Source organism: Protopterus annectens, chromosome 8.part0 (assembly GCF_019279795.1).
Source record: "Protopterus annectens isolate FY-2018-M chromosome 8.part0, PAN1.0, whole genome shotgun sequence".
In the NCBI taxonomy this organism is placed as follows: Eukaryota; Metazoa; Chordata; order Ceratodontiformes; family Protopteridae; genus Protopterus; species Protopterus annectens.
In genome coordinates this window covers 1,757,615,403-1,757,638,149 of record NC_056741.1, presented here as the reverse complement: position 1 = coordinate 1,757,638,149, position 22,747 = coordinate 1,757,615,403, and positions in this window count along the sequence as shown.

Sequence of the window (22,747 nt, the reverse complement as noted above, 5' to 3'; positions counted from 1 at the left end):
ACATATTGCTGTGACAAACATAGAAAGTAGATAGTATAACAAGTTGTGCATTTGCATGCATGTTCTGAAGGGTATGAAGTCTGACATGTACATATCCATCATTCTTCTGTAATGTTAGTCTTTCACGATTTGCCGCAAATTTGCCAGAAAAGCCCAGTGTTATGACAAACAGAACAAGAATATGTGGAAAATGTCAGGACAGTCTACAGAAATATGTACAGGTGAGAGATATGGCCACCATCTGTCACACCCTGCTGGTTGCAGTCCATGTTTGGCCAGGCGTGACCTGTGACAAAGATTCAAACAATACAGAGGTTCCCAGAGTGTAGGACAACAAAGATCTCCTAAAGTTGTGTAGGTCTTGCATAAAGCAGTTATGTCACATCACAAGCACCTGAATGTTAAGAGAAATAGCATAAGCTAAGATAATGTGACACAAAGAAGCTGTCATATTAGGAAACCAAGGGAAGTCCTGTCCATTGCATTTACCATGGGTATGGTATGTCCTGCCAACTGTCATGATGCTACAAGATGTGTCCCACAGTCCACACTGGATAAGGCGGCAACCCCACTCTGTGTTCCCCATGTGTGTGCAACATGTATACATATGGAGGCCCTGGGAGTTGCTGCTGCCACAAATGAATAACATGTATATAGGCATGACTGCTAACAGCCAACACCAACATATGTAGGTACTGTGTTGACTGTAAGTAGTGTACTGCCTGTTATTGATCCACAAACTACTGTTAACACATTGCAATGGAGTCATACAGTGGGTTTGGAATGGTGGCAAGGTTCTGGTCTCAAGCTGTATGCAGACAACAGTACTGTCATACCAAACAGCAAGGACATGGCCCCACTATTTCCCACATCAAAAGCAAACCCATAAACACACAGACTGCATTGACAGACTTGGGTACTCAGGATTTTAACACTGTCGCATTCAGACAACAAGTAGTGGCAGTGGTTAGAAAAGGCTTGTATGTGGTTCAACACATAAGTAATGGGACTGCATCCAGACAAAAGATGGATATTACCTCTGTATAGTCCTCAGTCAGTATAACAATACATTATCAGCATGGCTGGTCTGGTATGTATGTATGTATGCATGTATGTATGTATGCAGACATCTACAGCAACTGGAAAGGCTATCTTAACACCCACAAAGGTTATCCATGACTTCAACACCTGTTCCATGCAGACAGCCTTGAATCAGTACTCGCCCACTTGGTATCGGACAGGTTGTCTACAGGTGGGCTGTGGCATAGCTAGATGGCAATATTGTATTTAGCCCATCAACAGCTTCCCCACATATATGTGAGTATAACTCTGTGTGCATTATCAGCACGACAGGCCTGAATCGTATATGAGGTAGTATAAAAACATGCTAGACAAAGAGGTTTGTCTCCCAGAGGCTGCCCTGTCTGCAAACATGTGAAACACAGTACCATTCATACCCTCATCAACTGCATCAAGGTTGAGTGGATGGGAAAAATAAATATCTGTTCCAGGGGTTCAACCTGTGTCCAACAATGCCAGGGGGCAACAGGTACTGATCAATGATTCTGTTGGTGATAAAGTAATGGCTAAGCTTGTAAGGGACTGTGGACCAGTTCTCTAGTAACCTTTTCTGTACCTATGAATTTGTGATCCTACAGAACACCCAGGTGACATGTATCAAGGTTAGCTTGCTCTGTCAAGGAGAATGCATGCAAGGTCATGCTGTCTGTCCCCATTGACCCTCACACTCTGTTGCATGCATACGCACCTAGGTAAACATGCACATATACGGCCTTACCTTGTTGATGAAAAGGTCTCTGTGTTTCCACTCTGCCATACTCAGCTTTGGTAATGGCAGCAGCTCACCAATACTTACACACACGGACACCTGGAGCAGAAACAGAATAAGGTTTATGAGACAACAATCAGTCAGCAGCACTAACAGTAATACAGTATCATGGCACAAAGGTACATACACTTTGATGTGTACACATGACATTTCCCAGCAGACAGCACCTTACAGGGCATAACAGTACTACACTAGAAACTGCCATTAACTGTATTATAGTAACTCTGTGCATCGGATACATATTAGGATGTCCCTGCATTGATGGTATGGATAACAGGGATGTGGCACAGGTATCATCACATGCAAAAGGTGTGGTGTGGGGTTGCCAAAGGTATAGGCTGTGCCATACAGTTGACATTGTGTCTGTGTGTGTGTGTGTGTGTGTGTGTGTGTGTGTGTGTGTGTGTGTGTGTGTGTGTGTGTGTGTCTGGAGGGGTGCTGGTCAGCTGGGCCATGGTGAGGAGCTGTGTGCATCTGTTGGTGATGTATGAGTGTGTGCATGCACACAGTCAAGCCATTTGCTAGCCCTACCAGAGGGTATGTTGGACAGCCATGTACCATACATGGCAGGATGTATAGTTCACCGTCTCCAGCCACGAACATGGGAACTCGTTCTGCCAGGAGTGTCACTGGTACCACCATGCCCAAGGCCAGATATGGTACTACTTCCTGATGGTGACTGATGTCTGCTGGGTCTGTGTCCTTCACATGAACGCCCAGGACCACATGCCCATGGCCTGCCACGTTGTGGTGTGGACAGCACCATCTGTTTGGTAGTGCTGGTGGTACTGCCACTATTGGAGTTTGCATGTTCATGGCCACGTGGTCTCTCAGCTGATGTTGTTGTTGACCTACGTCCACATGTCTGATGTCCTACTCACACCACATATTCAAGCACAGACATTGCATGGTTAAGGACTGATGACATCTCACCCCGTCTATCCACGGCATCAGAAAAATGACATAAGGCATCACCAATGTTGTGGAGGGAGTCATGCATACCAGGCAGTGTTGCATCCATGACCCTGAGCATCCATCTGGTGTACCATTCACAACATGCCTGTGCCTCTATGATGGTCTGAAACATGCGTTGGGTGGCACGTGCTGTGACACATCTGACAGGGGCTGGATGGGCAGGAGTCCTCCTTTGAGTACCCCTATCAATCTGCCTGTGCGGGACCTCACCAGCTGTCTGGCTATGGCTAGTGTCTGCAGTCACAGATGTCATAGTCACCGCACTACCCTGTTCCATGCTACCGCAATCCGACTGCCCAATATCTGTGGCTGCTGGGGACTGGGTATGTCTGGGCATACTGACCACGTGTAGGGGCATTGGGGGTAGAAGTTGGATGTCAAGCAATGGGGAAGATTCAGCCCCCGACAACCCCACCTGTGCCTCACAATGGCCACCATCATCATCAGAGTCCGATGAGACACTGACATCAGGTGGTGAGAAGGACACACCCCAACCCCCCCACCATCATCTGTGAGGGGAAGACAACATGACAACATTAATTCCTGCACTATAATGTTTGCTGATCCACCCCTCCCCACACACACACACACACACACATACAGGTGATGTGTCACAAAGGCATTATACAGACCACACCTTCTAACTGATTCCATGCACAACAGACAATCAGACCACAACAGACACACTCTGGACAGGTCCTCAACAACCTGCAGTGTAGCTATGTCCAGTTAATGCTGCTACTACTATACACCTGTGAGATACATGACAAGTAGGAGTACGTGATGGACTTTCACCTAACACACAGTGCACCCATGTACACAATACTAATGTACCCCTGTATAGCACAGTGGCTATGCCTATACAAAACTAAGTGCCAATATGTTACAGCTCTTGCAAATATGCTCCTGAGATTACCAATGTGATGCACTGCAGTGAACCCCACTACAATTGAACATGCACATATTGCAATATGGCTAAGTTGAACAGTTGTGCGCATGATAAACTGGCAGCCCTTAACATGCCTAATGTATAAGTGAGCCACAGCATGACAGTTCCACACTCACTGACTACAGGTTGATGTTCTCCAGCCACATCAGAAGTATCTATGGATATGTGGGGGAGAGATGATGTCAGCACACACACAGTTGACATTGGTACATGATAATATGTGCATTTATGAACATGTACAGTACAAGCTGTGATACTACCCAAATTGCTGAAATTCACAATATGTGTGCACATGTGTGCATTACAAAACCCCACCCACAAATGTAAATTGACCTGACATATTCATACAGGTATGTAGAGACTGCTACTATGAATGCTACAGTATTAACGTGATGCCCACTGGAGACTTATCTGCACACTCCTTGGCTGTGGAATCTGTGCCACTCACCTCCACAACATATGTACTGATGGTTTAATGTGAGATGTTGGCTGAACAGAGGTTTGCCAGGAACTCCTCTGTGGGTGAGAGTGGTGGTTAAGTAGCAGGCCCACCACCTGTACCAGTACAGTCCCTGGCCACAGCTGCAGCCCTTTGCTGTGCATGGTGTATGAAATCCGTGGCATAGTGCTGGACTTGTTTGTAACTCCTGTTCTGGTTGCCCACATTATTCACTGTTGTTACCAGTTCTGCCCACAGGGCAGTGCATTGTTGCAAGTTTTGGCAGCTCCTTGCCAACAGCACCTGCTGATGGAGTCACAGGGCATCGATAATTGCAGTAGTCTTGGCTTCTGAGAAGGGGGGAATGCATCTTCTGTACATTCCACCTGAAAGAAATGAACAGGGGAACACATCACAGGACTGTATACATTGCTCACCATTATGTACAGACCCTGCACATCCACTTTTGCCAGCACTATCCACCACTAACCCCCACATCATACTCCTGCCATCTATCAGCACAGTATGTCTGTGGGTATCAGCATCATACCGGCATTACAGCATGCATTGCCCCCTGATCCTGATGTTTCATGCTACTTCCTGCATGTGCTATGAAGTGTTGCACTGCATGTAGCTGTTGCACCTATTACTGCTTGGTCATAGCCTGTCTACATGGCTTGATGTGGTGTCAGCCTCCTACTGTATTAGTAATCATGTGGTCAGTAGGCCCACCCCTCAAGTCTCCCTGAACTTCCTCCCTCAGATTCTGGACTATATGGCTGGACAATTTCCTATAGTTTCCTTAGCCAGTGTGGTTGATATTGGTGTCCTGGTACTGTGTAGAACCTGCCTCATGTAAATGGATGGACAGTCATCTACAAACACCGCAAAGGAACACACTATGTGAGAGTTGCAATGACTGTAGGAACCTGCAGTCCATGCTCTCTGCCTGTCAGTGCTGCATATCTGTCCCCAAACAGGTTGTCAACACAATCAGTAAATCTTACACACCTACGCAATGCACACAATCATCTACAGTGGTCCTCAACATTCACAAACAAAGAGGATCTCTGAGGCAAAGAAACACATGAATGTCACAGCCATATACAGCACATAACACACATGGCCACACACTTGTGTCCCACAACCACCCAGGTGTCACCCCATATCAAACATGCTACACATAGGGGACTCCAGTGGTGACACACTGGTGTGCCTCTGACCTGGCTGCATATGTAGATGGTCACAGTTACTTTTGTGTCAGGTGACAGACTCCGCCATATTGCATACGCACTACTGTCTCTCACCAACAGGTACTGTCATACGTCTGTCACAGTACATGTTGGTGTGCCTGACCTGACCTGACCTGATGTGTACGTCCCTGGACTATATGCAGTAAGACATGAGTGTGAACACTGATTATTTGTTTCAGGCAGGTATGTCCCTAGCCTTGTACAACATTATGCTTTCACTCAGACAGATGCCACAATACAATCAGGGAATGATTGCCCTTAACATGCCCACATTTCTCCTTTGATATTCCAGGGGTTCCACTACCTGTCAGTCTGGGATGATATGGTAAACAGACCATGATGCTCTGCGACAGATGGCCTCCATCTGTCTTCACAGGTCTTCATGCATCTGGCAGTGGATCATGCCAGCCCCATAGTGACTCCATTAGTAACACTGGTAAAGTTATCACTACCAACATACAAGTGTCAATGCAGCATACATTGAATGACATACTGCTAAACGCTAGAGATGTATAAATGACTTTCCCCTCATTTCAAGCATTCCTAACTCTGGGAACTGCAAACATCTGTGCATTCACACAGACCATGGTTCAAAGGTGCAGACAACACCCAGCCTTAGATGGTCAACCATCCTTTCTTACATGCAGAAGCCAAAGAGTATCTGGTAATGCCATAGGACATGGGGTTTCTGTATATATGAGATGCATACACGCCTCCACGCTGTACAGGCAGCAAGATGCACAGTGGACACTGCAGGGGAAGTTCACCATTGTCAGCACAAACCTATTCAAATCACAGCTAGCTACTGGCCACCACATGTGACCAGGCAGCCCATTTTGCCTATATGGACCTCATCAACTGTATTCAGAGTTGGTCTGAACCCTGATCCTGGATCAGTTGAACAACCCTAACATAGATTGTAAGACGTACCTATGCCACCACACAAATGGCCAGTAAGCCATCAACAGTGGATGTAGAAATGCATTGGTGCAACCAGGAGCTATCTCCACATGAGGTGAAGGTGCATTGCATTTGACATTACATAACACGAGTTACCACTGCTGCAACCCTACAGTGTCATCCTCTTGGCAAAGCAACCATCATGCAGTCATGTTTGCAGTCATCATCTCCCAAAATACCCATCTAGCTAGGGCAGCCATACATATGCCTCCAACGTGGAATAAATCTTCCTGGGGGTATCCACAGCCTCACACCCTCAACCCCTCATTCAGGACTGGTACCAATATCCACACATGCACACAAATGCTATATGTGCTTTTGTACAGATGCGTGTAGTCAGGTATATCTGACAGGCATACATCATCCTCTTCTAGGATATGTACACCTGTCTGATGGACATGTGCAATACATACTGTCCATAACAGGGATAAAATACTGCTGTCTGAGACAAAGTAGGGGCAGGTGCCTATTTTGGAGCAATGTTTCCTTCCTGTGTGCATGAGAATGGGATCCATCCTGCAGATCTGCACAGCAAATACAGAGATTACATTGTCTACATCCAGTACATACAGTCATCACCCCTACTGCACATATGTCTGCAATAGCACAGGGAGCACCTGCAACTGCTCACTTGTGGTGCTCAGGGACACCAGCTATACCACTGCTATAGGTATAGCATACTGGATGCCTGACAGAGTCAGTGTAGGTTGCACCCTCTGTGTTCCCCATGAGAACATCAGGATATCCTCAGTATGTCCTCCATCTCCTATATGTGGGGAACAGGTCACCACTGCCATGTGATAGTCATGGTATATGTGCTGCCTGTGCACTGGCCCAGCAGTCAAGGAGCCTCAATCCTCACCACTAATACCAGTGAGGGGCATCCATATAGGGAAAGGATAATAAATACACACACAGTAAAGCACAATTTCACTTAAGAGCACACCGAGAGCACAATCAATCTGGGGCTGGTTTCTCCCTTTCTCCCCAGGTCCCCAATAAGACTTCTTTCTACACAGTACTAGTCAAGAGTTCAGAGATCACAGAGAAATAAAAATAATGCACTAGAAAAGTTCTGACATCAACACAGAAAAAAAACAATCTAATCTTCCTAGTTCCTAGCTATATCTAAGAGAAAACACAGTTCTAAAATAAACTTACATCTAGAACACAGGCAGAGTGGTGGTGAGTTGAATGTTCACAAGACAAATACTAAATAACCTCATTCTTTCTGTCCTTAAGTTGATAACACAGTACCACTGATTCCTTTCAGATTAAATCATTTCTTTCTGGTTCTCAGGCTAACAGAAACTCAGAGGTTAATAACCCATTTGATCTTGCAGCTGGTCAGGAACCCAGAGCAATAAAATAAATTACACTTGTAAATTCTAGCCATTAACTCTCGCCTCAAAACAATAGGTGGAATGCCTCCCTCTAGACATCTCAGCTCTGAGTTTTAGATCAAAGAATTTCACAATGCTGGACTTATCTGCTTTCTTACAGCAGAGTGCACTGTTGTTATATCTTTTTCAGTTCAACATCCAATACAATCTTTTCACATTTAAAGGAAAACAACGGGATATCAAATTAAATAGCTCTACCTGCTGTCTCCTTAAGTCCCCGTTATGTGCTCCAGCCTAAAAAAAAAAATAACCGCAGCTTTAAAAAAAAATCCTCAAAACTCTTTTACAGCTTAGGCTTCCTAACTTTCGTACTATTTCACTTCCCTTTTTAAAACCAAAATGAAAACCGTCTAGCCGTCTCTTAAATAATGATGTCACATCTGCCATAGCTCTTCTTGTAGATCCCGGGACGTTTCCTCCCCCAAAGTGACGTAATTTGCATGCTGTGTTGAAGCCCCCCATGATCCTCCCACATTGTGATGTCATCGCTGCCTTGCCCAGCCCACTGTTACCCTAATAAAAATGGTTAGCTGGTGTGTGGAACTTCTTTTCTGTCAAAGTGAATCCTGTCGGCTCCATTTCCTGCAAAGGAATTCTGAACAGTTTATACTGCCTGCATCTTCACCAGCATTTGGCTAGTTCATAGGTAAGGTAAGTCTTTTTATTGTACGAAAATGTAATTTTACTGTCCATGTGTTCGTAGCCCTGATCTATTTTTCCCTTTTTAAAGTGCACATTGTTAGCTTTAGTGTTTGTACGGGTGGCACGTGCTTTTAATTTCTAATAGTTCTGCCAAGTTTTTAGCTGGTTTGTATTTGTGTGCTCGGTTCTGTTTTGTTTGTAAATTTGGCATCTTCTGTATTCTCGTCGAAAGCTCAAACCAAGTTGTGTGCAACCAAGTTGCAAAAGTTTGTTGTTGGCCTCCGTCCGATATTTAGTTCAGTTGGCTTTGTACTGCGTATGCGTGTGTGTATAGATCGTGATGGCAACAGATTCTGTTGAAGCAGTTATTCTTGGCTAGCTTGTGCTTAAAATGCTTAAAATCAGTTTTACAACAGGCTGCTGAATGTTAGTACTAATAAGAGCATCATGGTTGATCAAGGTACCGGGCGTCTAGTTTTGGAGCCACTTGCAATCTCGAACTGTTGTGGATTTTGCAGCGATTAATGTTTAATTCACTCTAGAAATGGAGTGCAGCTTGTAACTGAATAGTGTGCATAAAACTTGATGTATTGTGTTTTTATGTGACGTCCATTGTGAGCGTTGCAAATTCATTTTGCTTTGGTAATTCTTTAGATAACCACATGGCACCCCCCCTTTTAATTAACGTCGCAGTGACAGCAAACCGGAATATCTTACACTCAGTTTTTGCTGGTATGCGTATGTTAATGTAATGAAGACAAAGAAGGGGTAGTACATATTCCAGTTTAGGGATTAGTACACTTTTGATGATAGCTGCATGTGTTATGGGGGAATAAGGTTTGGGAGATGCTGTAGCAGAGTTTCATTTGGGTAAGTAGCTTAGCAGTAATATTTTTAGTATGAAGGGAGAAACTGAATATTCTAATATGATTTCCAAATACTTGTTTTAATAGGTTAACATTTAGCATGATGTTGTCTTTCTTATGCTTAAGTATTATTGAGAGGCAGGAATTAAGTTTGTGAAGTGTAGCCAACAGCATTACATTTGTTTTAGCTGAGTTCAATGAGATTGCTGAATAACCAGAAATTTAATTTTAAGAAATTTGCACAAAGCTTAGGTTGCAAGGTTTAGGTTTGCTAGAGTCGGTCAGGAGGATATCATATGCATAGACTAAGAGATAAAAGTAATTCAGGTCATAATTAGTGCTATTTATAAGGATGAAAAATAGAAGTGGTCCCAGTAATGAGCTCTGGGGAACACTGCAGTTAAGGTTACCATTTCACAGAAAGCACACTCACTAACATTGACGATTCTATTTTACATAGCATTGAAACCATGTAATTATATCTTCACTAAAGTTTAGTTTACAGTTTTTTAGCAGGAGACTGTGGCTTATGGTCTCAAAGATGATTGCCAAATTAATAAACCAATTTTTACAAGAGACCATTACTTAAAAGTGTACCAATGACAGTGGTAAGTGCAGTGATGGTACTAATGCAGTTTCGGAAGACATGCTGATAATTGCACAGCAGTCCATATCTATTTATGTCTTATATTGTTTATACAGGAGTTTTTTCAACATATTTATGGTGGGACATATATTAGACAGGAGTCAAAATCCCTTAAGGTCAGTGGGCTTATGAAAGAGTAAGGTCACAGAATGTTTGAAAGTTGAAGGGACTTTACCTGTGGTAAGATAGTGATTGTGGATGTGTTTGAGAGGTCTGGCAATTTCATTAGCCAAGACCTTAAGAAAAGATGGGTGAATCATACTGGACTTGGATCCCGATGAGTGCACAGTACCTTGGCGAAGGTGAATGTGTTCTCCCAATGTAATAAGAGCAGTCACCCAGTTAGGACATCTGTCATCACATATATTTGCCACTGTATACTGTATAAATTGAAGGCTGGAGAGTTGTTTAATAAGATTCATAGTAACCCTTCCCAGTCTAATGCGGGTCTGTTGTCCATAAGGATATGGTAAATAATGTGGATGCAATTGGATGGGTAGAAGTCATCCTTGGACCAAGATTCTGAGATAGCCACAATATGTGACTCTTTGAATATAAGCCAGTTTTCTATTAAGGTCTGTCTGTAATTAATACTACATGTAGTAATGCCTTCAATTTTTAGTAAACCTTGCATTCTGCTATGAAGGATGGTGTTGGTGATGGCATAGGCACTCTTGGAAGTGCTGGACATGGATTATGCCGAGTGTCCCAGGACAGGATGAGTTTAAGGTATACTTCCTGCAGTTTGAAATAATCTTTAGGCTTGGTGACTGAGGTATTTGTGTTTTGTAAAAGGCAAATATATAATATGTACTGCTTTCTGCTGAGAAACTTTAGGAGCTTAGTACAGTAAAAACTGTTTGAGTAAAAACATATTCGGAAGTGATTGTGGGAGGAATAGTCTAAGATAATTCCTGGAGAAATGTAGGTGGGCAATGAGTTGGTGAGGGAGAATGCAGTGAAAAGAGGGAGGCCAGTAAGTACATAGGAAAGGCCCATTCAGGACAGTAAGTACATAGGAAAGGCCCGGTCACAGAAGTATTATGTTGATGTGAGGGGTGGGGTACAGACAGGACGTTTGTTGGGTATATCTGCAAGGTTGAGGATAGTACTTTTAAAATCTACTAAAGATAGTATTGACTAGAAAATTAGACCGATTTTGATTCTTTAAGGATTATCTAGTTGTATACTGAAAATATGAATAATCTTCTTCAGTCACTAACTGTTAACTCACCTAAGAGTACTCCTAGGATTTTGCTCGCCCTTGCGAAGAAATGCTATTCATCACATTTTTTCTTCTATAAGGAGTTACAGCAATTCACCAAAACACTGACAGGATAATATTTTTACAGTCTTACCACAAAACATGGAGGCAAAGGACAAAATCCTCTTATTATATATCCAATCACAGTCTACCACCTCTACAAGCCAGAGGTTATTTGTTTGATGGGTGAAGGCTTTGACTTCTTAAGGGAAACCTCATCAGATATTGCCATCTATACAAAAGTTTCACTAGAAACTTGGTATTGTCATATTATACCATTCTCCGTGCTACATATTATGTCTTATTACACTACTCTCCATGCTAGGTATTTCCTTTCCTTTCCATTTTTTTCCATTTAGCATTTCCTTTCTTGGATAAAGGGAGGCTTCTTTGTTCACCAGTGGCAGTGGGGAGCTTAGAGCAGCCTATCTATCCCTGAAGGAGTGTTCCCAGCACAAGAATCTGGTAGTCTATTGGCCGTTTTGAGCCAATTTCTAGTTCTTTCAAGTCCCCCTGTATAAAACCACCTTTGGCGTGGTATTTGCACTTGTTACTACACAGCCAAGCTCCTCGTGGTCCTGCAGAGTGGTGCAAGCAGCAGAGAGGCTAAAAGAGTGACTGCTAACCTGATAAGTGTTTTTTTCCTGCTACTACCTGGGCGACTGTCCAATCTAGCTAAACTGCAACTATGTCTGCTTCTTGAACTGTTTTAAACTGTTTAAAGTTGTTTTTGCACCTGCACTTTTAAAGTTTGTCCTGTTTGTTGCATTTACCTGAGGCTACAGACTCAAGTGCGCTAGCCTGTGTTACATATTTATTGCATTTTCCTGCTGTGTGTTGCAAAAAAAGAAAAAAAATAATTATCCTTGTTTCCTGTCTTTCCTGACCTAGAGTAGTCCAAATACAGGCTTTGCTGTATTCTGGACTTTTGGAAAGTTCCTGTGTTGCCCATTTCCTTTCTTGGATAAAGGGAGGCTTCTTTGTTCACCAGTGCCAGTGGGGAGCATAGAGCAGCCTATGTATCCCTGGAGGAGTGTTCTCAGCACATGAATCTGGTAGTCTATTGGCCGTTTTGGGCCAGTTTCTAGCTCTTTCAAGTCCCGCTGTATAAAACCCACTTTGGTGCGGTTTTTGCGCTTGTTACTACTCAGCCAAGCTCCTCGTGGTCCTGCAGAGTGGTGCTAGCAGCAGAGAGGCTAAAAGAGTGACTGCTAACCTGATAAGTGTTTTTTTTCCTGCTACTACCTGGGCGACTGTACAGTCTAGCTAAACTGAACGTATTTCTGCTTCTTGAACTGTTTTTAACTGTTTAAAGTTGTTTTTGCACCTGCACTTTTAAATTTTGTCCTGTTTGTTGCATTTACCTGTTGAGGCTACACACTCAAGTGCGCTAGCCTGTGCTACATATTTATTGCATTTTCGTGCTGTGTGTTGCAAAAAAAAAAAAAAAAAAATTATCCTTGTTTCCCATCTTTCCTGGCCTAGAGTAGTCCAAATACAGGCTTTGCTGTATTCTGGACTTTTGGAAAGTTCCTGTGTTGCCCATTTCCTTTCTTGGATAAAGGGAGGCTTCTTTGTTCACCAGTGCCAGTGGTAAGCTTAGGGCAGCCTATCTATCCCTGGAGGAGTGTTCCCAGCACAAGAATCTGGCAGTCTATTGGCCGTTTTGGGACAATTTCTAGCTCTTTCAAGTGCCCCTGTATAAAACCCGCTTTGGCGCAGTTTTTGCGCTTGTTACTACTTAGCCAAGCTCCTCGTGGTCCTGCAGAGTGGTGCTAGCAGCAGAGAGGCTAAAAGAGCAACTGCTAACCTGATAAAAGTGTTTTGTTTCCTACTACTACCTGGGCAACTGTCCAATCTAGCTAAACTGCAAGTATTTCTGCTTCTTGAATTGTTTTAAACTGTTTAAAGTTGTTTTGCACCTGCACTTTTAAAGTTTGTCCTGTTTGTTGCATTTACCTGTTGAGGCTACACACTAAAGTGCGCTAGCCTGTGTTACATATTTATTGCATTTTCCTGCTGTGTTGCAAAAAAAAGAAAAAAAAATATCCTTGGCTCTTGGGGAATGATGTAATATGACACAGTACCTAGCATTGGGCATGATATAATATGACATAGCACCTAGCATGGTGAATGGTATCGTATGACATAATACCTAGCATGGCAAATGACATAATATGACAGAATACCTAGCATGGAGAATGGTATAATATGACATACCCAGCATGGAGAGGGGTATAATAGGACATAATACACAGCACGGAGAATGGCATAATATAACAATACCAAGGCAAGCTTATATTTCTGTTTTCTTGGGGTGAAACCTATAGAAATTATATTTTATGGACTTTGGTAATAAAATGTATTAGGATGTCAGTATGTTATATGTAAAATAAAATATTGTCATTTCCTTTACTTAATTTGTGCTTTCCTTTGTTCTTTTACAGTTTATGTTTTACTCTAAATTAAGGAAAAATAGGTAGGGAGGTAGGGAAGATCTCTTAGTTGTGGTTTCAAATATATTCAAATATAGGGCTTTGGGATAGACATTGTAATGACAAGTATTCATTTGGATACAAATAAGGATAAATCCGATGCCTCATAAAAAAATGCAGTTTTATTTGTTTATATAATGTACTTGTAACAATGCAGTAATCCGATGTATCTGGACTACAGAATATTGATTAAAAGTATGAATATGGTGTATAAAAAAATCCCCTCCGGACAAGATGCATTGCTAAGTACTATACTAGTTGGTTGGTTTGTTTGCCATTCTGAGCAAAAGAGAAATGGTTTTCTAAGGCTCCTAAACCAATGTTCCCAAGTTACATGAAGGGTGTCTTATGGGCTTGGAATCTCTAATAGGCTGCCCTAAACTTTTCTCTGCTGCCAGCATGAACTTTAGTGAAGAATTAGCTAATTTTTGATGTAAGGGTTAATGATCCCAAATGTTAATACTGTCATCTCTAAAAGCACAGTTCTTAAACTGTGAAGTCTGTTTGTAAAAACAAAAAATCATATTTAAATTCCTAATATTACGTTGATGTCCTGTCTTATTTCCCTATGTTGGTAGCTTTTGTTACAACAAAATACTTAAAATATGAAACAATTACACTAATGATGTAATATGAGACAAAATACAAAGTAAACTTTCCAAGTCTTTCGGCTTATCCCTGTTAGGGCTCACCACAGCGGAACTCCGGTCCACTAATGATTGGTAGAGCATTTTTATGTGCTGAGTTACCAGCCCTAAAGCACAACCTTCAACGAAGGCATGCCCATTCACGTATGCCTCCATACAGAAGATGCTCTAGCTGAGAATCGAACCGGACAAATTCTTGCTATGAGGTGACAACGCTAGCACAGCACCAACCACTGCAGTAATTCTGAATATTTAAAGTCTTTGACTCCCCACACTTTTTAAAGAATATTTGAATACATTCATATGCACTATAACATATATTGAGTATCTATAACCATTTACATTTCACTCAGTAATGGGGCATACCAAGCTCTTAAACACTGGAATGAGAACTCTCATGTCCCTAGATGTAACAAATCTAAAACAATATGAAACTTGGCATAAGTTTTTCACATGATCTTATTGACATTAGGTTATGTATGATAGTATTTAAATCACTGTGTGTTACTCTTTGGTACAAATTACAATATCAGTAGCATAGCCATAATATTTACTGCTTATAACTATTCATTTCCATGGAAATTAATAATTGAGTTTTTGGTATTACATTTAAGACTGATGCTTTTTATCCATTTTTTTGCAAATTATTGGAATTCCTGTTTTTCACTTTTGGTAATATCTGAACAAGCTTACAGCTGCCCACAGATTTAAAACACTGTACCTTATTGTTGCCTTTTACGATTTATATGACAAAAAGGAACAAAACACTGCAAAATGGACCCCTGTGGTACTCAGAGTGATATTCCTAGGTAATGATATAGTTTTGAATTCTTACTTGTAATAACTTGATAGATAATCAGATGGAAAGCCAAAAGCCAGTTGATGGAGTAATCTGTAAATGACTAAGACTTTTTTTTTACATGAATTTTACTTCAGAGAGTGGGCATATGTACTGATACTGGTGGACTCTAGAAGTTTGAGTAGACTTTTTATGATGGAAATGTTCTGAACTGGGAAGTTTTTTTATTATTAGTGCATGCATTTTGTTTCATTGTTTACTGGATGTTAGAAAAATATGTATTTAAATATATGTGAAATGCTAGTTTAAAAGCAAGGTAGTTTATAATGCATTTTATTCTATTAATCATATAACAGAAGGGATAAATTCATGTGTAAATGCAAGTAGCTTCTGAAACTGCAGTGTGCTTTGACCCCTGACCCTGGCAGCTGCCAGCTCAGCAAGCTTAATGTTTATGCTTTTCATAAGTGATTATCTGCTGGGTCAGGAAATTAAATGTGTAAATCTTCTACTCCTTCCTGATGAGATAACCTGTCCTTGTAAATAATGAAATCTTCTCTTCCTGCATGAAGTAACTTGTCCTTGTGAGATAAAAACACAGCTGGTAAAGAAAGCGAAACAGTGAACAAAGATGTATGTTAAAGACTGAATCTGCTATTGTATTCGAACTGATATGAGACCTTTAAGAAGTAACTTTACAGAAATACATTGTGCCTGACCGGATGAAACAGCAAGGTTGTATTATTATCAAAAGGAAGTTTTTGAAAAATATACAACTACAGCTGTTGCATGAATAAAGGCCTGTAAGCTAAAGTGATGTAAATGCCCTGTGACTTGTAACGTCAGTAAGGTGGGAACAACTTGAATGTTAAACCTATATAAACTTGTGAATTTCCTGTATCATGTTAGACAAAATTCTGTACTTGTATGGTTTTTTTGCCTCCTGGTGTACACTAGTAAACTTTTGAATCTGAACCTCCTGTGTATTGAATACTTAATTTTATTTAACATTTTGGTCTTTCGGAAGCCGGAATCCCTCAGACAGCTGCAGATCAGAGTCTACCGGTGGTCGAATACTGCGCAGGAGAAGTTACCAAAATGGTTCTTCTTAGGTGAAAAGACCTCCGACTGAATTGTCATTTAAAGAGGCTGGCCACTTTCTGATCTGTGGCTGAAGAGCAGACATTGGCCAGTTCAAAACCAGGAGGCTCAGGTAGGAAGAATTTGCCTTTTTCTGTTTTAGATCAGGGACTAGGTTACAGTATATTATTGTCAAGATTTGTTTTGTAGATCAGGGACAAAAGGAAGTACTGTATAATTGGTCATAGATCAGGGTAACAGAATAAGGTAGGCAGTTATTCTAGATAAACTGTGAACAGGAATTGAGAATTTGATATCACGTGATAAAAAGTGTTACGTAACATTTTTTGTACTATGGGAAATCAGTGCACAAAAACATTGCGAGATCCGCCTCTAACCGAAGATGCAAAATATATGCAATCACAACGGTCCGATAACGTTAGGTATTATACGAAATGGGTTAACAAATATGAATTTGATGGCAAACTAGATAAAGCTTCACTAGTTAAACTCCTTAAACAGCTTAAATCTGATGCAGGAGGCCAGGCACAAAAGCAGCATCAATTAGGTATTCCTCAGGCGCATAGGTGGATTGAGGAAGCAAATTGTAGAGAGCAGAAGCTTAAAAATTCAAAAACATTATTTTTAGACAAAGAAGATAATAACTTGGTAATGGCAATGGCTCCTCCTCCTCCTCCCTTGCCCCCTCCCTTACCCTTTTCAGGATATGAAGCGAGTGGACAGGCTGGTCCACCTCCGCGTTATCCTGAAGTCTCAGCAAGATCACAACCATTTGTTAGAGATCCTATTGAAACTAGGTCTCAAACACGTAAAACACATAGGGACACAGAATCATACCAAATAGAGAGAAACCTACAGGATGAGAGTGAGGAAGAAATGTGCCCACTTACAGAAGTTTCAAATCCTCAAGCAGGACAGGAAGGGCAGGACCCAACTCTCTTAGTATACAGACCATGGACACCAGAGGATATCCGGAAGGCAACCGAGGGAATTCCCCATCCAAAAATTAACTTTGTAAAATTTTTAGAAGATTTACAAGGCATGAGGTTAAGTTACCACTTAAATGGGGAAGAAGTAGAAAAAGTAGTTAGACAAGTTATAGGTCCAGACTGGCACATGATTTGCGGCAACTGGAATCCTCGTAATGCAGAATTTAAGCCACTCCCACATAGTGACGCAGAACTAGACAACAGAGTGAAGGGTCTTACAGACTGAATCTCTGAGAAATGGAAACCTAGAGCAGACTGGACTTGTATTAACCAATGCATACAGCAAGAAAATGAGACAGTAGATGGATATTATGCTAGATTATTAGAATGTTTTAATAATCATAGCGGTATGACAGTTCCTGAAAATCAAACACATGATTCTTCATATGAACAGCAACTAAAAAATGCATTTTTGAAAGGTTGCATTGCTCCAATTAGTAGTTTCATTGCGAAGCATATGATAGATCATCGAACAAGTAGATTGCAAGCCCTACTTGAATATGCTAGACATGCTGAGAGACATTTCAAAAGTAAAAAGAAAAAGAAGGCGCAAGTCTTCACTGCTGAAGACGGAGCTGAAGTATTTGTATTACAGTCAGGTAAAAAGGGCAAGAAGAATGCCCAGGGAAACAAACAGTCTGACAAACGATCAGAAGATTTTGAAGAGAGGAAAAAGAGAGGTGAATGCTTCAAGTGGGAAAAAGGACATCTAGCAAGGGATTGTAGGCAAAACAAAAAGGTAATTACAGAAGATAAAGGAGATGAGGACTGACTATATGATAGTGAGGATACATCAAGTGAAAGTCAGAAATCATCAGGAAAAGTTAATAAACAGAAAACAAATGTAAATGTGATAGAAGGAGTAGAGGAAGTGCAAGTAGATATGGAGGATGAAGAAAGTGAAATTTTGGACTTCGCATTATTGAGCTTAGACCTCTACTTGGCAGATACAAAACCGGAAGTGACACTTCTGGTGGAGGGAAGGGAAGTCAAATTCCTGTGTGACTCAGGAGTGTCACGGACTTTGATACACCCCTCCAAGTTACTCTGAATCACCTGATTATATATTAGTAAAAGCAGCAAACGGACAGCTATACAGGGAGCCACTCTCCCATGATATAGCAATAACTGACCCTGTTTCAGGTATGACTCAGAAAAGTAAAATTGTTGTTTCTGCAAAATGTCCAGTAAACCTGTTGGGCAGAGACCTTATGCAGATATTTGGCATAGCAGTAGTTCCAACTATACAAGGTATGGAGGCACAGAGACAAATGGATACCTTTGTAGTGTGATCGGGGGGGGGGTGAAACATTTTACTGGTACAGCCAGGACCTAGTCACGACTGGTCCAGGGGCAGTAACCGAGGAACTGATGAACGTAGCCATCAGTAAGACTCCCTCCCTCGACACTGATCGACAGCATTTGTTACACTGTACTATTGTACTACACCAGGACCTGATAGAGAATATGAGCAAGAGTTGTTCAAAAATCGAGCAACTAGATTAGTGTTACGAACTTTGTATTAGGATACTGAGGGAAACAGTGTGGTTAGCTGTTCATTACCTCAAGAATTCCTTGCATTGTATATATCAAACCGATTGCCACATGTCAGCTTGACAAAGAATAAAAATGTAAAATGGGCAGACTTAGGAGAAAAGGTAACAAGATGGGAAAAACAGACTGATTTAGAACTATCAGAACAGGGAATACAAAAACAGAAGTTAAACTGGTTAACACAGACACACCCAGCTGTACACCTCCAATCCAGTGAGGATAGCTGATTAGCATTTTTATTGGAAGAAAGAAGAAAGCCTTGAGTAAAATTCCACTCTTTGGTCAACAGGCAAGTCAGATGTAGGACGTATTCAAGCAGCAGGACCAGTTACAATTACCCCAAAATCAGCTTTTAGACCACAAAAAAGACAATACCCTTTAAGAAAGGATGCAGAAATAGGAATTAAGCCTATAATAGCAGTATTACTCAAGAAGGAGTACTGGTAGAATCTCCTGATTCACCATGTAATACACCTATTTCCTGTTAAAAAAGCAAATGGGGAATGGCGGATGGTACAAGATTTACAAGCTGTAAATAATGCAGTGATACCTAGAGCACCTTTCAGATTAAATAATTTCTTTCTGGTTCTCAGGCTAACAGAAACTCAGAGGTTAATAACCCATTTGATCTTGCAGCTGGTCAGGAACCCAGAGCAATAAAATAAATTACACATGTAAATTCTAGCCATTAACTCTGGCCTCAAAACAATAGGTGGAATGCCACCCTCTAGACATCTCAGCTCTGAGTTTTAGATCAAAGAATTTCACAATGCTGGACTTATCTGCTTTCTTACAGCAGAGTGCACTGTTGTTATACCTTTTTCAGTTCAACATCCAATACAATCTTTTCACATTTAAAGGAAAACAATGGGATATCAAATTAAATAGCTCTACCTGCTGTCTCTTTAAGTCCCTGTTATGTGCTACAGCCTAAAAAAATAAATAACTGCAGCTTTAAAAAAAAATCCTCAAAACTTTTTACAGCTTAGGCTTCCTAACTTTCCGTACTATTTCACTTCCCGTTTTAAAACCAAAATGAAAACCGTCTAGCCATTTCTTAAATAATGATGTCACATCTGCCATAGCTCTTCTTGTAGATCCCGGGACATTTCCTCCCCCAAAGTGATGTAAACACTGCCTAATTTGCATGCTGTGTTGAAGCCCCCCGTGATCCTCCCACATTGTGATGTCAGCACTGCCTTGCCCAGCCTACTGTTACCCTAATAAAAATGATTAGCTGGTGTGTGGAACTTCTTTTCTGTCAAAGTGAATCCTGTCGGCTCCATTTCCTGCAAAGGAATTCTGAACAGTTTATACTGCCTGCATCTTCACCAGCGTTTGGCTAGTTCATAGGTAAGGTAAGTCTTTTTAGTGTACGGAAATGTAATTTTACTGTCCATGCGTTCATAGCCCTGATCTATTTTTCCCTTTTTAAAGTGCACATTGATAGCATTAGTGTTTATACAGGTGGCACGTGCTTTTAATTTCTAATAGTTCTGCCAAGTTTTTAGCTGGTTTGTATTTGTGTGCTCGGTTCTGTTTTATTTGTAAATTTGGCATCTTCTGTATTCTCGTCGAAAGCTTAAACCAAGTTGTCCGCAACCGAGTTGCAAAAGTTTGTTGTTGGCCTCCGTCCGATATTTAGTTCAGTTGGCTTTGTACTGCGTGTGCGTGTGTGTATAGATCGTGATGGCAACAGATTCTGTTGAAGCAGTTATTCTTGGCTAGCTTGTGCATAAAACGCTTAAAATCAGTTTTACAACAGGCTGCTGAATGTTAGTACTAATAAGAGCATCATGGTTGATCAAGGTACCGGGCATCTAGTTTTGGAGGCACTTGCAATCTCGAACTGTTGTGGATTTTGCAGCGATTAATGTTTAATTCACTCTAGAAATGGAGTGCAGCTTGTAACTGAATAGTGTACATAAAACTTGATGTATTGTGTTTTTATGTGACGTCCATTGCGAGCGTTGCAAATTTGTTTTGCTTTGGAATTCTTTAGATAACCTCATGGCATCCTCCCCCCTTTAATTAAGGTCGCAGTGACTGCAAACCGGAATATCTTACACTCAGTTTTTGGTGATATGTGTGTGTTAATGTAATGAAGACAAAGAAGGGGTAGTACATATTCCAGCTTAGGGATTAGCACACTTTTGATGATAGCTGCATGTGTTATGGGGGAATAAGGTTTGGGAGATGCTGTAGCAGAGTTTCATTTGGGTAAGTAGCTTAGCAGTAATGTTTTTAGTATGAAGGGAGAAACTGAATATTCTAATATAATTCCCAAATACTTGTTTTAATAGGTTAACATTTAGCATGATGTTGTCTTTCTTATGCTTAAGTATTATTGAGAGGCAGGAATTAAGTTTGTGAAGTGTAGCCAACAGCATTACATTTGTTTTAGCTGAGTTCAATGAGATTGCTGAATAACCAGAAATTTAATTTTAAGAAATTTGCATGAAGCTTAGGTTGCAAGGTTTAGGTTTGCTAGAGTTGGTCAGGAGGATATCATATGCATAGACTAAGAGATAAAAGTAATTCAGGTCATAATTAGTGCTATTTATAAGGATGAAAAATAGAAGTGGCCCCAGTAATGAGCTCTGGAGAACACTGCAGTTAAGGTTACCATTTCACAGAAAGCACACTCAATAACATTGACGATTCTATTTTACATAGCATTGAAACCATGTAATTATATCTTCACTAAAGTTTAGTTTACAGTTTTTTAGCAGGAGACTGTGGCTTATGGTCTCAAAGATGATTGCCACATTAATAAACCAATTTTTACAAGAGACCATTACTTAAAAGTGTACCAATGACAGTGGTAAGTGCAGTGATGGTACTAATGCAGTTTCTGAAGACATGCTGATAATTGCACAGCAGTCCATATCTATTTATGTCTTATATTGTTTATACAGGAGTTTTTTCAACATATTTATGGTGGGACATATATTAGACAGGAGTCAAAATCCCTTAAGGTCAGTGGGCTTATGAAAGAGTAAGGTCACAGAATGTTTGAAAGTTGAAGGGACTTTACCTGTGGTAAGAGAGTGATTGTGGATGTGTTTGAGAGGTCTGGCAATTTCATTAGCCAAGACCGTAAGAAAAGATGGGTGAATCATACTGAACTTGGATCCCGATGAGTGCACAGTACCTTGGCGAAGGTGAATGTGTTCTCCCAATGTAATAAGAGCAGTCACCCAGTTAGGACATCTGTCATCACATATATTTGCCACTGTATACTGTATAAATTGAAGGCTGGAGAGTTGTTTAATAAGATTCATAGTGACCCTTCCCAGTCTAATGCTGGTCTGTTGTCCATAAGAATATGGTAAATAATGTGGATGCATTTGGATGGGTAGAAGTCATCCTTGGACCAAGATTCTGAGATAGCCACAATATGTGACTCTTTGAGTATAAGCCAGTTTTCTATTAAGGTCTGTCTGTAATTAATACTACATGTAGTAATGCCTTCAATTTTTAGTAAACCTTGCATTCTGCTATGAAGGATGGTGTTGGTGGTGGCATAGGCACTCTTGGAAGAGCTGGACATGGATTATGCCGAGTGTCCCAGGACAGGATGAGTTTAAGGTATACTTCCTGCAGTTTGAAATAATCTTTAGGCTTGGTGACTGAGGTATTTGTGTTTTATAAAAGGCAAATATATAATATGTACTGCTTTCTGCTGAGAAAATTTAGGAGTTTAGTACAGTAAAAACTGTTTGAGTAAAAACATATTTGGAAGTGATTGTGGGAGGAATAGTCTAAGATAATTCCTGGAGAAATGTAGGTGGGCAATGAGTTGGTGAGGTAGAATGCAGTGAAAAGAGAGAGGCCAGTAAGTACATAGGAAAGGCCCGGTCAGGACAGTAAGTACATAGGAAAGGCCCGGTCACAGAAGTATTATGTCGATGTG